Raw genomic sequence first — 13,781 nt, 5'->3', positions numbered from 1 at the left:
TATATACACCACGGGACGCAGGAGCTGGCTCATGCGCCACACGTGGAAACACAGGAGCAGTTGACCCCTGCCGAAAAGCGCAGCTAGCGCAGAGCAACTACAGAAACTCAAGCATCCTCCGCTGGAGGACAGCAGCGGTCCCCTTCCTCCATGGCGTAATAGCCAGAGTGGGCCACAGACCTGCTGACCAAGGAACTATATACACAGCGAGGCAGTGAAACTTGAGCGCCATCAGCTGGAAACAGCGGCAGTGAGCTCCATGCTGCACAGGTCAGAGCCACAGTCCTGCTGTTTAACACATTTATATATATACAGAGCGGGGTACAGGCCAGAAGCATGCACCACCGCAACACAATGCATAATGAACTAACTATATACAGGGCGGCCTCGTAAAGCAACGTGGCTGTAGGCCGCATGACAGACCCTGGGAACACATCGACAGGGCTGTCAGTAAATCCAGGAGCAGCTTGCATAGGTGCTCGACTGGAAGGCATAGTCCAGTGGAAGGGAAAAACAGGGTTCACTAGTTTCCTCAGGATGCACTTAACAGGGGCCGAAAAGGCAGGAGCCAGAGCCTGTAGGCTACTGGAGCTCGATTGCAGCCAACACCGGGTTCCCAATGGAAGGGACCGGTGCCGTCACATCCAACCTGTAGAACCGGGCAAATGTAAGCGGCGAGGCCCAAGCTGCAGCTGCACAAATGTCTGTCAAGGGGGCGCCTTGAAAAAGGGCCCAAGATGTGGCAACGCCTCGAGAAGGGTGGGCCACCAGGTGTTCAGGCACCCGGGTCCTGGTGGACTCGTAAACCATGGTAATGGTGTCCACAATCCAATGCGAGAGGCGCTGCTTTGAAAGCACCAGGCCCTGTGTCTGCACTCCATAAGACACAAACAGTTGGTCTGAGTGCCGAATGTCCTTAGTGCATTCCAAATAGCACCTGAGGGCCCACACAGGGCAGAGCAGGTGAAGCCGACTCTCTTGCTCTGAAGTGAAAGGAGGAGGATGAAAAGCCATCAACTCAATAGGCCTGTTGACATGGAATGGAGACAGCACTTTCGGGAAGAAAGCAGGGTTAGGCCGTAGCGTGACCCTGGAGGCATCTCCTGCAATACGGACACACGATGGGTGTACGGACAGGGTGTGTAACTCGCTCACGCGTTTTGCAGAGCTGATTGTCAGCAAAAACACAGTCTTTAAGTGACACCAGCTTCAGCTCAGCTGAGTTCAGTTCAAATGAAAGTGCGTCCAGCACTACATCAAGATGCCATGTGGGCAGTGAAGGGGTGCGAGAAGGCTGCAGCTGTGGAGCTCCCTTTATAAACTAGACAGCCAGGAAATGAGACCCAGGGGGCTCGCCATCAACCCGGACATGACATGTGGAGATGGCCGCCAGATACACTTTGAGCGTAGACGGGGACTTGCCCTGGCCCAACAGCTCTTGTATGAATTGCAATATGACCCCAATGGGGCAATGAATTGGGTCTTGACCTCTGTCTTGGCACCAGGTGCTAAACGTCCGCCAGGAATACTGCGACCTCGTAGAGGGAGTTCTCACTGACTGAATAGTGGCTACTACAGCGTCTGACAGACCCCAGGCAATCAATCACTCCCATTTAGGGGCCAGGCACATAGCTGGAGGAGGCCCGGATTGGGGTGCCAAAGCGTGCCCTGCACCTGGGACAACAAGTCTGCTCTCACTGGAAGCTGCCAAGGCTCTCCATTTGAGGAGGGCAATCAGGTCTGTGAACAAGAATCTGCAAGGCCACTATCAGCACAACTGTTGCTCTTTCTCTCCTGACCTTCTCCAGGATAACCGGGAGAAGGGGGAACGGTGGTAAAGGCGGCCATGTGTGGGCTAGCCCGTCAATCCCTAGGGTTCCTGAGTGGCCTTGAACAAAGAACCATAGTGGGCAGTGTGTGGACTCTGCCGACACAAAGATTTCCACGTCCACTCTGCCGACAAGTGGAGGTGCTATTCCGAGACCGGGGGGCCTCCCCGAGAGAGGAGGTCCACCGCCATATTGGCCAGGCCTGGGAGGTGAACTGCTCTGATGGAGCGGAACCGTGGCTGTGCCCACAGAAGCAGACGGCATGCTAGACAGTACAGTCTGCGTGACGACCGGAGACCCCCTTGCCTGTTGGTATAGGTGAACACCACTGTGTTGTCCGTCCAAACCAGCACATGTCTGTCCCACAGGACCCGGCAGGAAATGAGACAGTCCAAGGAGTACGGCTTGTAACTCCAGGACGTTGATATGGAGAGCCCGTGCTGGTTCCCTCCACCTGCCTTGAACTCCACGTCCGTCGCAGACTGCTCCCCAACCCTGCTTGGAGGCATCTGTCGACATAACTGCTCGGTGGTTGACTGGCCCCAGAGGCACACCGAGGGTTAAATTGTGAGGGCTCCACCACCAACGGAGCTCGATTGCGGCAAGGGTGCATCCTGAGAGATCTGAACCACCACTGCAGTGGCCTCAACTGAAGGAGGCCGAAGGGGAGGGTCTTTGATGCAGCCGCTAGGAGGCCCAGCAGCCTGTGGCAAAGGGACACCCTGACACAAGCTCTCAGTTGGAAGAGGGGGAGACACTTGCGTATGGAGGCAACTCTCTCTGGTGCCACCATGGCGAGCATGGCAACAGAATTGAGGCACAGTGGAGTCCGAGGACCTGTGCCTGCTGAGTTGGAGTCAGGCGGCTCTTCTCTCAATTGACCCAAAGGCCCAATGTGGAGAGGCGGCCAAAAATCAGGTTTGTGTGTTCCTGAACCTGCTCCCTTGAGTGAGAACAAACCAGCCAGTTGTCAAGATAGTTGAGGATGCGGACCCCCTGACAACGTAAGGGGGCTAACACGACGTCCATGCACTTGGAATAAGTGCGTAGGGCTAGCGACAGGTCGAAGGTGACAGCAAACTTGAACGCTCGGCCCTCAAAGGTGAAGCGGAGAAACTTCCTGTACACCCGCATAATGGGGATGTGAATGTAAGCATCTTTCAAGTCCACCGTGGTGAACCAGTCACTGGGCTTGATGACCTGGGACATGGTGCGCAGGTTGAGAATCTTGAAGCGCAGCACCTTGAGGTGGCAGTTCAGGCACCTTAGATCCATGATGGGGCAGAGCCTGCCATCTTTCTTGGGCATAAGGAAGTATGGGGAAGTGCTGCCCTGGTGGGGGCACTTCACGGATTGCTCGCTTCTCCAGGAGAGCGGTGATTTCGACTTGAAGTGCGGAGATCGGCAAGTGGATGGGGCTGTGACCTGGGCTGTGGTCTGGCCTGTGGCCTGGGCTGTGGCCTGGGAGCCGCGGTTGGGGGGGCGGCGTGCGTTGCTGGGCCTGAGATGCAACGGGGTACACCTGGGCCAGCTGCAGGGACTACTCCCTCTCCTGGAGGGTGCGTGTGAGCATCTCCTCCACAGAGGGGCCAAAAGTGAAGCTCGGTGAAATAGGGGCATCCATGAGGCGAGTAGTGTCCGCTTCAGGGACCCGCCATGCATGGGACAGTTTAAGCTGGCGGCGCACTGCCACAATGGCTGCCAGGGATCGCCCTGTCGCCCTTGCCCCCATCACAGTGATGAGCTGGTCTAGTATCTTAACAAACCTACTTGGGAACATTGAAAAATATACCGGAAAGCATGCTTGGATCATGTAGTTATTAATGGACACCAAACAAGCACGATAGGTCGAATGGCCTCCTCTCGTTTTTGTAAACTTTCTTATGATAATAGCCCTGTCTGTTTTCCATACATAGCACAGTAATACACGAGCATCACGGTCATCAAATGCATTTTCCACCACAATTTCCAACCCTATTTACTGATGTCATTCCCTATTTACTGATGTCATTACTGATGTCATAAAGCTGTCTGCGGTTACATTTTAATACTTATACATGTTTCGGAAGCACTTTTTATTGTATATTCTTATATCCACATTATTAGGGCTTGTGTAAAGTCTAGTGAAGAGATGAATAGGTTCATGTAGACCTGGTTGCCCCATTTGATATCTTTAATCAACTTTACCATTGCAATTCTCTTTGATGTATTGTACAGCCGATATGGGTCAAGGAACATCCCACAGGCTCTTCGCAATTTCCTGGCAGTGGAATTTCTAATCATCCCTCCTTATTTAAACCCCCTCAGATTCACAGGAGAGTTATGAGGATGTGAGAGACACATAAACACCATATAAACATTCATGACAGTACAGTGACTGCAAATATTAACAAAATCTGAATTTGTAAATCAGAAATGTGTTTTATACCTATAACAATATCTTAGCATTTAACATTTTCTAAATTATTAAATTTTCACTCAGGATTGGGCACCACTGGTGTAGTGTATTTTACTCACACACACACACACACCCACACACGCACATGCACACACACACACACGCACATACACTGTACACTTCTGTGTGTGTCTGGGGGATGCATGGCTGGAACAAACTAACTTCACACAGATACTGCAATGCTTTAAGAGGATAAAACCCCAGTGCCCTCCCTCCCGTGTGTACAGTCAACCCACACAAGAGACCCTCAATTTATTTACCTTGCCAAGAGGTATGAAATGTCTTTGGCAGGTCCACTTTCTCCTCTTCTCTGACTCTGGTTTATCTAAACCTTTTAATGCGTGTTAGTAATCTTTAGCAGCTTTGCAAGTAACGGAAAGTGTATTGTACATAAATATGTGCATTTCTCTCCTGTAAGTGAAAACATTTGTTTCTAATAAAACATATAGCTATTGCAAATAATGATAATAAAAATAATAACAGTATTATGATCATTTGTACAGAGGCTGCAACAAGAATTTAAACACAGGATTTACACATGTATATATTCAGTTTTGATGACTGCTGTGCTGCTTGGTGATATTCAAATCTTAACCAGCACAATAATGTATGGAAATAATCTCTTTACTTTACTTATCACTTTCGCATCTCAGAATCGTGATCTGAGGTCCATTAAGCTGCTCTAGGTTTGTCCTAGAACTTGTAGCACAAACACACATTCCACAGAGCCTTCCACTGTGCTGAGGAGGCAATGGTACACTATATCAGATGTTAAATTAAATGTTTTTTTTTTTCAACTCAGCTGTGTATTTAATCTCATCAGTTTAAAATAAATGTAACGTATTATATTGTCATCAACATAAGCTTGAACCTATTGAGAAGTAAAACATGTTTTACTTGTGTAAAGTCTAGTGAAGAGTTGAGTAAATTAATGCAAACGTGTTTGCCCCATTTGATTTCATTAATTGGCTTCACAATCAGCACAGTTTTTGATGTCATGTACAGTAGATATGGTTCAAGGAACATCCCACAGGCTCTTCACAATTTCCTAGCAGTGGAATTTCTACTCATCCCTCCTCTTTTAAATCCCCTTATATATGGCTTGAAACTGAATCAGATTTGCAGGAGAGTTATGAAGGTGTTCAGTAGAGATATGCATATTCTGAATTGAGAGACACCAAAATCAGAAAAATAAAAATTTCTAAAACATATATTCTTTTTATATCTTGAATCATTTTATTGGCATTTTCCATGACTTTTTCTTACTTATTTTGTTTTTATAACTAGGTGTATGTTACATAAATATATAGAGTTATGTCCTATTGGTGAATACTTTTCTCACCAACAGTGTTTCTCAATAAAGTTAACTGCTATTATATTCAATAATAATGGAGTATTAGTACTTGAGGCTGCAACAAGGATTTGAACACTGTATGTCCACCTCTATACATGCTGTTTTTGGTCACTGCTGTACTGCATGATTATATCTCAACCAGCACAATAATGTATTGAAACACTCTCTCATGTCTGTGAGACTTTACTTTACTGGTCACTTTCTCATCTCAGATTCCTGATCTGACATCCATTAAGCTGCTCTGGGTTTGTCCTAGAACTTGTAGCACAAACACTCATTCCACAGAGCTTACCACTCTGCTGAGGAGGGAATGATATCATGTTAGATGTTACAATAAATGTGAGTTTTAATAGTCTTTGGTAGTTTAATAGAAGGTTGTGGGTTCAAATTCCAGGTGGGGCAGTGCTGTTATTATTTTTGTATTATTTGTATTTCTTGGCAGATGCCCTTATACAGGGCGACTTACAACATAAGTGCAAAACAAAGTGCAAAAATACGGTTAAGTAAAAGGCATCAATCATTACAAATTAAATTTAACTAAAACATAGCAATATGCAATATAATACAATTTACAAATTCCAATTTATAATTTACACAGGCAAGTACAGTAAGTGAGGTCCTACATCTTGGACGGTAAAAGCTAAGTGCTGTCAAGATGTAGGGTCAAAGTCAAGGGCTACGGGAAAGAGAGCAAGGAGGTAAACAAATCGAAAACGCAAGAAGCATAATACAACTGTGAAGTGTTATCTAGCAGGGATAAAAGGACTAATATTACAAGTACTGTCGGAAAAGATGCATCTTGATTAAGTGCTGGAATGAGGTCAAGGCTGTTTTGACTTCGGTGGGCTGGTCATTCCACCATTTAGGGGCCAGGGATGAGAAGGACCGTGCTCTGGAGGAAGGAAAGTGGAGAGGAGGTAGAGTTAGTCTTCTGGCACTGGAGGAGCGCTTTGGTCTGGTGGGAATGTATGGAGAGACAAGTGTCTGAAGGTAACTTGGTGCAGTGTGGTCGAGACAGCGGTAGGTGAGGGTCAATGTTGTACCCTTGAGCAAGGTACTTCACTTAGATTGCTCCAGTAAAATGCTCAGCTGTATAAATGTATATGGGTAAAAATATAAGTCACCCTGGATAAGAGCATCTGCTAAATGACAAATAATGTAAAGTAATGTAGATGTAACCCTGTGGTAAAATGCTACTAATAATAGAGTCCATGTAGGCTATGTACGGAAGGCTTTAGGACCTGGTGTTTTAATAAGAGTAGTCTAGAGGGAGGGAAAGTGTTCTCGTGGCCAATGAGATGCTTAGTGTAGGAAGGAAATTATATCCAGTGAGCCAATAGGAATGAGGAGTGAGAGAAACCAGGAAGTAAATTGGGAGTAAGAGAGAGAAGAATGTTTAATTTTCTGTGTACGTAGTGCTATACCGTATATGTCACAGGGTGACATTGGAGCATAATTAATTGAGCACTTCTTTATTTCACATTTGCACTTATTTTTACATTTTGATTATCACTATTGTTATTATCTTTGGAATGGTTTTGTTATTGTATACTTTTATATTTCACGAGATTTGTTTTGTAGCACTATTTGCACTGACTTGAATGCACTACATGCTGCACCTGGAGACTCGTAATGGATGTGCTCTCCCTATATCCGATATGAACCAATGAGACATACTGGTTCAGTTCCTGCTGAGCGGTGATTGGATTGAATGGGGGGGGGGGCAGCGTTGTCCCACCTCCTGGACTATAATAGCCCTCAGAGTTGAGAAGGGAGGGGGAGCATCAGAAGGGAAGGCAGGAATGGACAAGCGGGGAAGAACGGAGGAAGGATGGAATTACGGGCGGGATAGACAAGACAAGATGGACCAGAGGGGTCAGAGCATCAGGGGAACCCGAGGGGAACTGGAAATCCGTAACCGGGAACTGGAACGAGGAAGAGAGGTGCATCGCAGCACGAAGTGGACATTGCAGGTCCAGGTGTGGATTAGCTGATGGCGATCGATTGGACGGACAGGTGTGCGAGCAAGAAGCGGCGCTGACTGGGGACGAGAGAGATGGAGCAGAGCGCAGCCAACGGCGAGGTGACTGCAACATACGAGGGGAGGCGATCATCTACAGCACGAAGGGCAAGCGGGCGAGTGCTTCTGCTAAGTTAAGTGATCGCCTTGTTTCATTTGTGGTGTTTATGCGCAATATAGAGAGCGCAGATACAGCCCGGGAGTATTTTGGTTTAATTCTAATGAACCGGATAGTACTGATGCTATATGACTAAAGGACCCACTATTTGTTTGAGCTGGTTCGAGTGTCAAACACGCATTTTATAAAACGATAGTGACTGTTTTATTTCCTGTACCCTACTGATAATTGTTGCTGAACCCAGGACTGGTTTTAAAGATTTTAGATTATTTTAGTCCGAGAACTCATTCCGTACTCTCCCCTCACAAGATGTTTGGATTTCGATAGAGGGGGCAATTACTAATAAACTACAACTGGTTTAAAATATCTTTATTGGCCCGGGCCATAACTATAAAATCTCTACCCTAATCTAAACAAAAACAGGGAAGAAAATATAATGATCCTAGCTAGGGCTGTGTGATATGGCAAAAAAATACTATCATGATTTTTTGACAGATATTGCGATTTTGATTTTAATTGCGATTTTGGCAAAATATTTCCTTACACATTTTACATTCATACATGCAGAACAGACATAAGGCAAAATAAATAAGAATATGGGTAATCAAACCACCAAAACAAAAAACAAAAACAACCCAGACTGAACAATCTCTCACAAAACAGAAACTAGAACAATGACTGAAACTAGCTGCTTTACTGATTTAGAGGTTTCTTGCTAAGAAAACCAGCATGTGTACCATTTTTGGCTTCAAGCATGAACGCTGACATGTCACCACATGTCCTCCTATGCTAAACACCCTCTCTGATGGTGAAGTTATAGCAGGAATACACAGGTACTTTTGTGCAAGCCTGCTCAATCTTGAAAAGTTTATCTGATGTAGTTCCCACCATAGCAGAGGATCTTCCTCACTGTCAATGGAGGGAGTAAGCAGGTAGCTGTTCACCTCAGAGGCAATTGCTTCTTCAAGTTGCAGAGATGCTGGTATGGCTGAAACAGTCTTGAAGAAGTTTCCCAAAGACTAATTTGCTTTTTATGCTGTTGCAGGTAGATCTGTGTCTACATTCTCCCTGCCTGTAGTGCTCTCAGCATTCATTGCATCCTATGAGAATGCATAGAACAGATAGAAAAGACATATTACACTGTTTATCTAGTAGTAAGGCATGACTGTCCCACTCAAATTACCCAAACAACAACTCACCTTGTGTGAAATCTTTCATATCAGACATCACCCTGGCCTTGATGTTTGGAAGTTTATCAACAGCAATGTAGCTTGTCTTGAATCTTGGATCTAGGAATGATGCCATATCCAGCAGTTCTTGGGTATCTTCATCATCATAGTTTTTATTGATGTAGTCAAGAATCTTGGATTTTATTGTCTTGGTCAGGTCAGAATCCTCATCCTCCACAGTATCTTTGTGTTGAATAGATGAAGAACTGAACTCAGATTCAACACCGGCCTTGCATTTGGTATACATTTCAGGGATGGCAACTCGTGAAAAATTACTTTGTGATGGCAGTTGGTATCTCTTATCAAGTGTCTGTAGCATTTCTTGGAAGTCGGCTTTACTGACAATGTACGTGGGCACCATGCAGGAGAATTACAGATTCTAAACACCATAACAGAATACTGCAGGAAGTGGTCAGGGGTGACAAATGCAGATATCTCCAAAGCACGTGGTGTTAGTGGAACTTGTCAATAGCCTGTTAGCAAGTCCAGATTACTAACAAATTTAGCCGAACAGATGGTGTCAATACAATCATCTAACCTGGGCAAAGGAAGAGAGTCGGGCACCGTGACAGCATTTACCTTCCTATAGTCAGTACAGAACTTAAATGTACCATCAGGCATAGGGATCAATATGCACGGAGAACTCCATGGACTAGCACTAGGCATGGGTAAACCATTTTCTAATAAATAAGAAACCTCTTGTTTCATAGCAGACCTTTTTGTCACGTTGACGTGATACGCATGCTGCTTTACAGGAGCTGTGCCTCCAACGTCCACATCATGCTCCAGGACAGTAGTGCGGGTAGGAACATCACTAAAAAGACAAGGGAAATCATTATCATCATCATCAGATCATCATCATTGTCATCATCAGAGACTATGTGGACTTGGTGAAGGGGAACTGGCACTCGACCCATTAATCAAACCAACTCCTTCATTTAGTGCTCAGATGTGGGGGCTGTTTCCATTTCAGCATAAGACAATCAACAATCACATGTCCTACCCTATGGCAATAAAAGCAGGACCGCTCCTCTTTCGAGCTTTGAGTCGATACCAGAGAATGACCAGCATGTGACGTAGGATTAATTACTCTGCTCCTTTTCTTGGTATGTAGCACTGAAAATACCGTTTTATGAGTTAAGAGAACTAATCCGCAAGCATGGCGGCCTCCGACAGTAAAGCCACTTTCTGCTCATTTAGATAAACTACCAAGCGTTCTGGGAGACAATTCATAGCCTTACTTATGGTGCACCACCTGTCAAATAAAGTCTCCTTCTCCCGAGCAAGTCCTATTTGTGGATTTCTTGTGATGCCTGAACTTCAGCTGGTAAGCTTCTGGCAACTACAACTCTTACCAAGCTGTGATGGATATCTCTACATCGCCCAAGGTATACTTTCAATATAATTATATTAGTGGAAGCGTGAGGCTTTTCGGTGATTGTACTTTATTGTTTTTTACCAGGGGTCAACTAGCACATGTCTTGGGATTCGTTCCTGAGAAGGGTGGGGAGGGAAATTGCAGCAACCTATTGTTATCTTTCAAGTGGGAAGCACTGCCCGGTAGGGGTTACTGTATAACCAAGCTTTCACAAGGCAGGAGGCAGCAAGCTGATAAGGGAGCATGCCCCGAGGTGTACCGCTAGGGGCTTCGGCAACACAACTCCAGACAGAAACCTCAGTGAGCTGCCCAGGAGCGAGGACCATAGTCGCGCTCTTACTGGGAACTTGCTCCACCAGCACAGCTAGAAGCAAGGCCACATCAGCTTGACCATGTTGTGAAAAACTAACTATATAAATCACGGGGCGCAGGAGCCGGCTCATGCGCCACACGTGGAAACACAGGAGCAGTTGACACCTGCTGAATAATGCAGCTAGCACAGGGCAGCTACAACTCTTACCATGTGAATAAATGAACTATATACACAGCAGGGCACTGGAGAAAGTCAAGCGTCCTCCACTGGAAGACAACAGCAGCGGCCCCCTTGCTCCATGGCGTACACAGCCAGAGCGGACCACAGACCTGCTGACGAAAGAACTATATACACAGCAAGGCAGCGAAACTCGAGCGCCTTCAGCTGGGAACAGCAGCAGTGAGCTCCATATTGCACAGGTCAGAGGGAGCCACAGTCCTGCTGTTTAACACATATAATATATATATAGAGTGGCGTACAGGCCAGACACATTCACCACTGCAACACAATGTATAATGAACAAACTATATACAGGGCTTGACAAGAAGGCATAGTCTGGTTGAATGGAAAAACACGATTCACTAGCTCCCTCAGGATGCACTTAACAGGGTCAGACTGGGAGAGGAAAGGCAGAAGCCAGAGCCCGTAGGCTACTAGGGCTCGACTGCAGCCAACACCGGGTTCCCAATGGAAGGGGCCAGTCCCATCGCGTCCAACCTGTAGAACCGGGCAAATGTAAACGGAAAGGCCTAAGCTACAGCTACACAAATGTCTGCCAAGGGTGCCCAAGATGTGGCACCACCTCGAGTTGAGTGGGCCACCAGGTGTTTAGGCACCTGGGTCCCAGTGGACTCATAGGCCATGGTAATGGTGTCCACAATCGAATGCAAGAGGCGCTGCTTTGAAAGTGCCTGGCCCTGTGTCCGCGCTCCATAAGACACAAACAGTTTGTCTGAGCGCCGAATGTCCTTAGTGTGTTCCAAATAGCACCTGAGGCAAATAGGCCTGTTGACGTGGAATGGAGACCGCACTTTCTGGAGGAATGCAGGGTTAGGCCATAGCGTGACCCTGGAGCCATCTCCCGCAATATGGACACACGATGGGTGTACGGACAGGGCGTGTAACTCGCTCACACGTTTTGCAGAGCTGATTGTCAGCAAAAACAGTCTTTAAGCTTCAGCTCAGCTGAGTTCAGTGGCTCAAATGGGGCTTGGGAAAGTGCGTCCAGCACTACATCAAGGCGCCATGCGGGCAGTGAGGGAGTGTTAGGAGACTGCAGCCGTCGAGCTCCCTTTAAAAACTGCACAGCCAGGAAACCAAGGGGGCTCACCATCAATCCGGACATGACATGCGGAGATGGCTGCCAGATAAACTTTGAGCGTGCACGGGGACTTGCCCTGGTCCAACAGCTTCTGTAGAAATTGCAATATGACCCTGATGAAGCAATGAATTGGGTCTTGACCGCCGTCTTAGCACTAGGTGCTAAACGTCCACCAGCAGTAGGATACTGCAACCTCATAGAGTAAGCTCTCGCCGACTGAATAGTGGCTACTACAGCGTCTGACAGACACCAGGCTATCAGTTGCTCCTGCTCAGGGGCCAGGCCTGGATTGGGGTGCCAAAGCATGCTCTGCACCTGGCGCAAGTCTGCTCTCACTGGGAGGTGCCATGGCTCAAAGTGGAGGAGGGCAATCAGGTCTGCAAACCAGAATCTGCGAGGCCACCGTGGGGCTATCAGCAGAACTGTGGCTCGTTCTCTCCTGACCTTCTCCAGGACCACCGGGAGAAGGGAGAACGGTGGTAAAGGAGACAGCGTGACAGGGTTCCTGAGCAGTCTTGGATGGAGAACCATAGTGGGCAATGTGTGGACTCTGCCGAGGCAAAGAGATCCACGTTTTGGTTTCCATTGACCGTTGTTACGTCATTTTGTTCACATCCCAGTGAGATGACATGTTGAAGATGGTGTCGGTTATATTATGTTGAAACTGTGCCGAGTATAACAGCGGCTGTGTCTGAATAAATTAGATGGTCGGTGCTGCTTATTTATTAGGGGAAAATGTATGTGCATTTTAAAACCCATGCCCCCCAAAACATTTTAAATGACTGGTATTTCATAACTTATTCTAAGAAACAGACACAAATTTTATTCCATAACGCATTCCAAGAAACGGACAAAAATGTTTTTTTTCATAATGTAATTATGTTGGGGTCCGGTTGAGAGCATTTCAGCATGATAAGCTTTATTTTAACAGCCATCTGTAACTGGGTATCCTAGCGTGACAGACAACATGCGTGTCTAAGAAGCTCTCACCTGGTTCTCCTCCTACCTCAGCGACCAGACCTACCAAGTGACATGGCGAGGTTCCTCATCCACCCCCCAACCTCTCCTCACAGGTGTTCCCCAAGGCTCCGTCCTGGGCCCGCTCCTGTTCTCTCTCTACACTCGCTCCCTTGGCCCCCTCATTGCATCCCATGGTTTCTCCTACCACTTCTATGCTGATGATGCCCAGATCTTCCTGTCTTTTTCCTCTTCTGACCCTCTCATCCCCTCTCGCATCTCTTCCTGCTTGTCTGCTATCTCCGCCTGGATGCACTCACACCACCTCAAGCTCAACCTCTCCAAATCGGATCGCCTGTTTTTCCCTCACCTTCTGCTGACCTCTCCATCTCTATCCCCCTGGAATCCACCACACTCTCTCCTTCTTCTTCCGCTAAAAATATAGGAGTCACCCTCAATCCTGTGCTCTCCTACACCCAGCACACCACCACGCTGACACGCACCTGTAGATTCTTCCTGAGCAACATACGCCGAATCCATCCCTTCCTCACCGACTACTCAACTCAGCTGCTCATCCAGTCACAGGTCCTCTCCCGCCTGGACTACTGCAACTCCCTCCTGGCTGGCCTGCCTGCAACTACTACCTGCCCACTCCAGCTCATCCAGAACTCTGCGGCTCATCTGGTATTCTTTCTGCCCCGATTCGCTCACGCTACTCTACTGCTCCGCTCCCTCCACTGGCTCCCGATACCGGCACGCATTCAGTTCAAGACATTGACCCTCACCTACCGCTGTCTCCACACT

This window comes from Amia ocellicauda, chromosome 3 (genome assembly GCF_036373705.1).
Source record: "Amia ocellicauda isolate fAmiCal2 chromosome 3, fAmiCal2.hap1, whole genome shotgun sequence".
NCBI classification, from domain to species: Eukaryota; Metazoa; Chordata; class Actinopteri; order Amiiformes; family Amiidae; genus Amia; species Amia ocellicauda.
The sequence above is the reverse complement of the archived record's forward strand: the minus strand, read 5'-3'. Positions refer to the sequence as shown.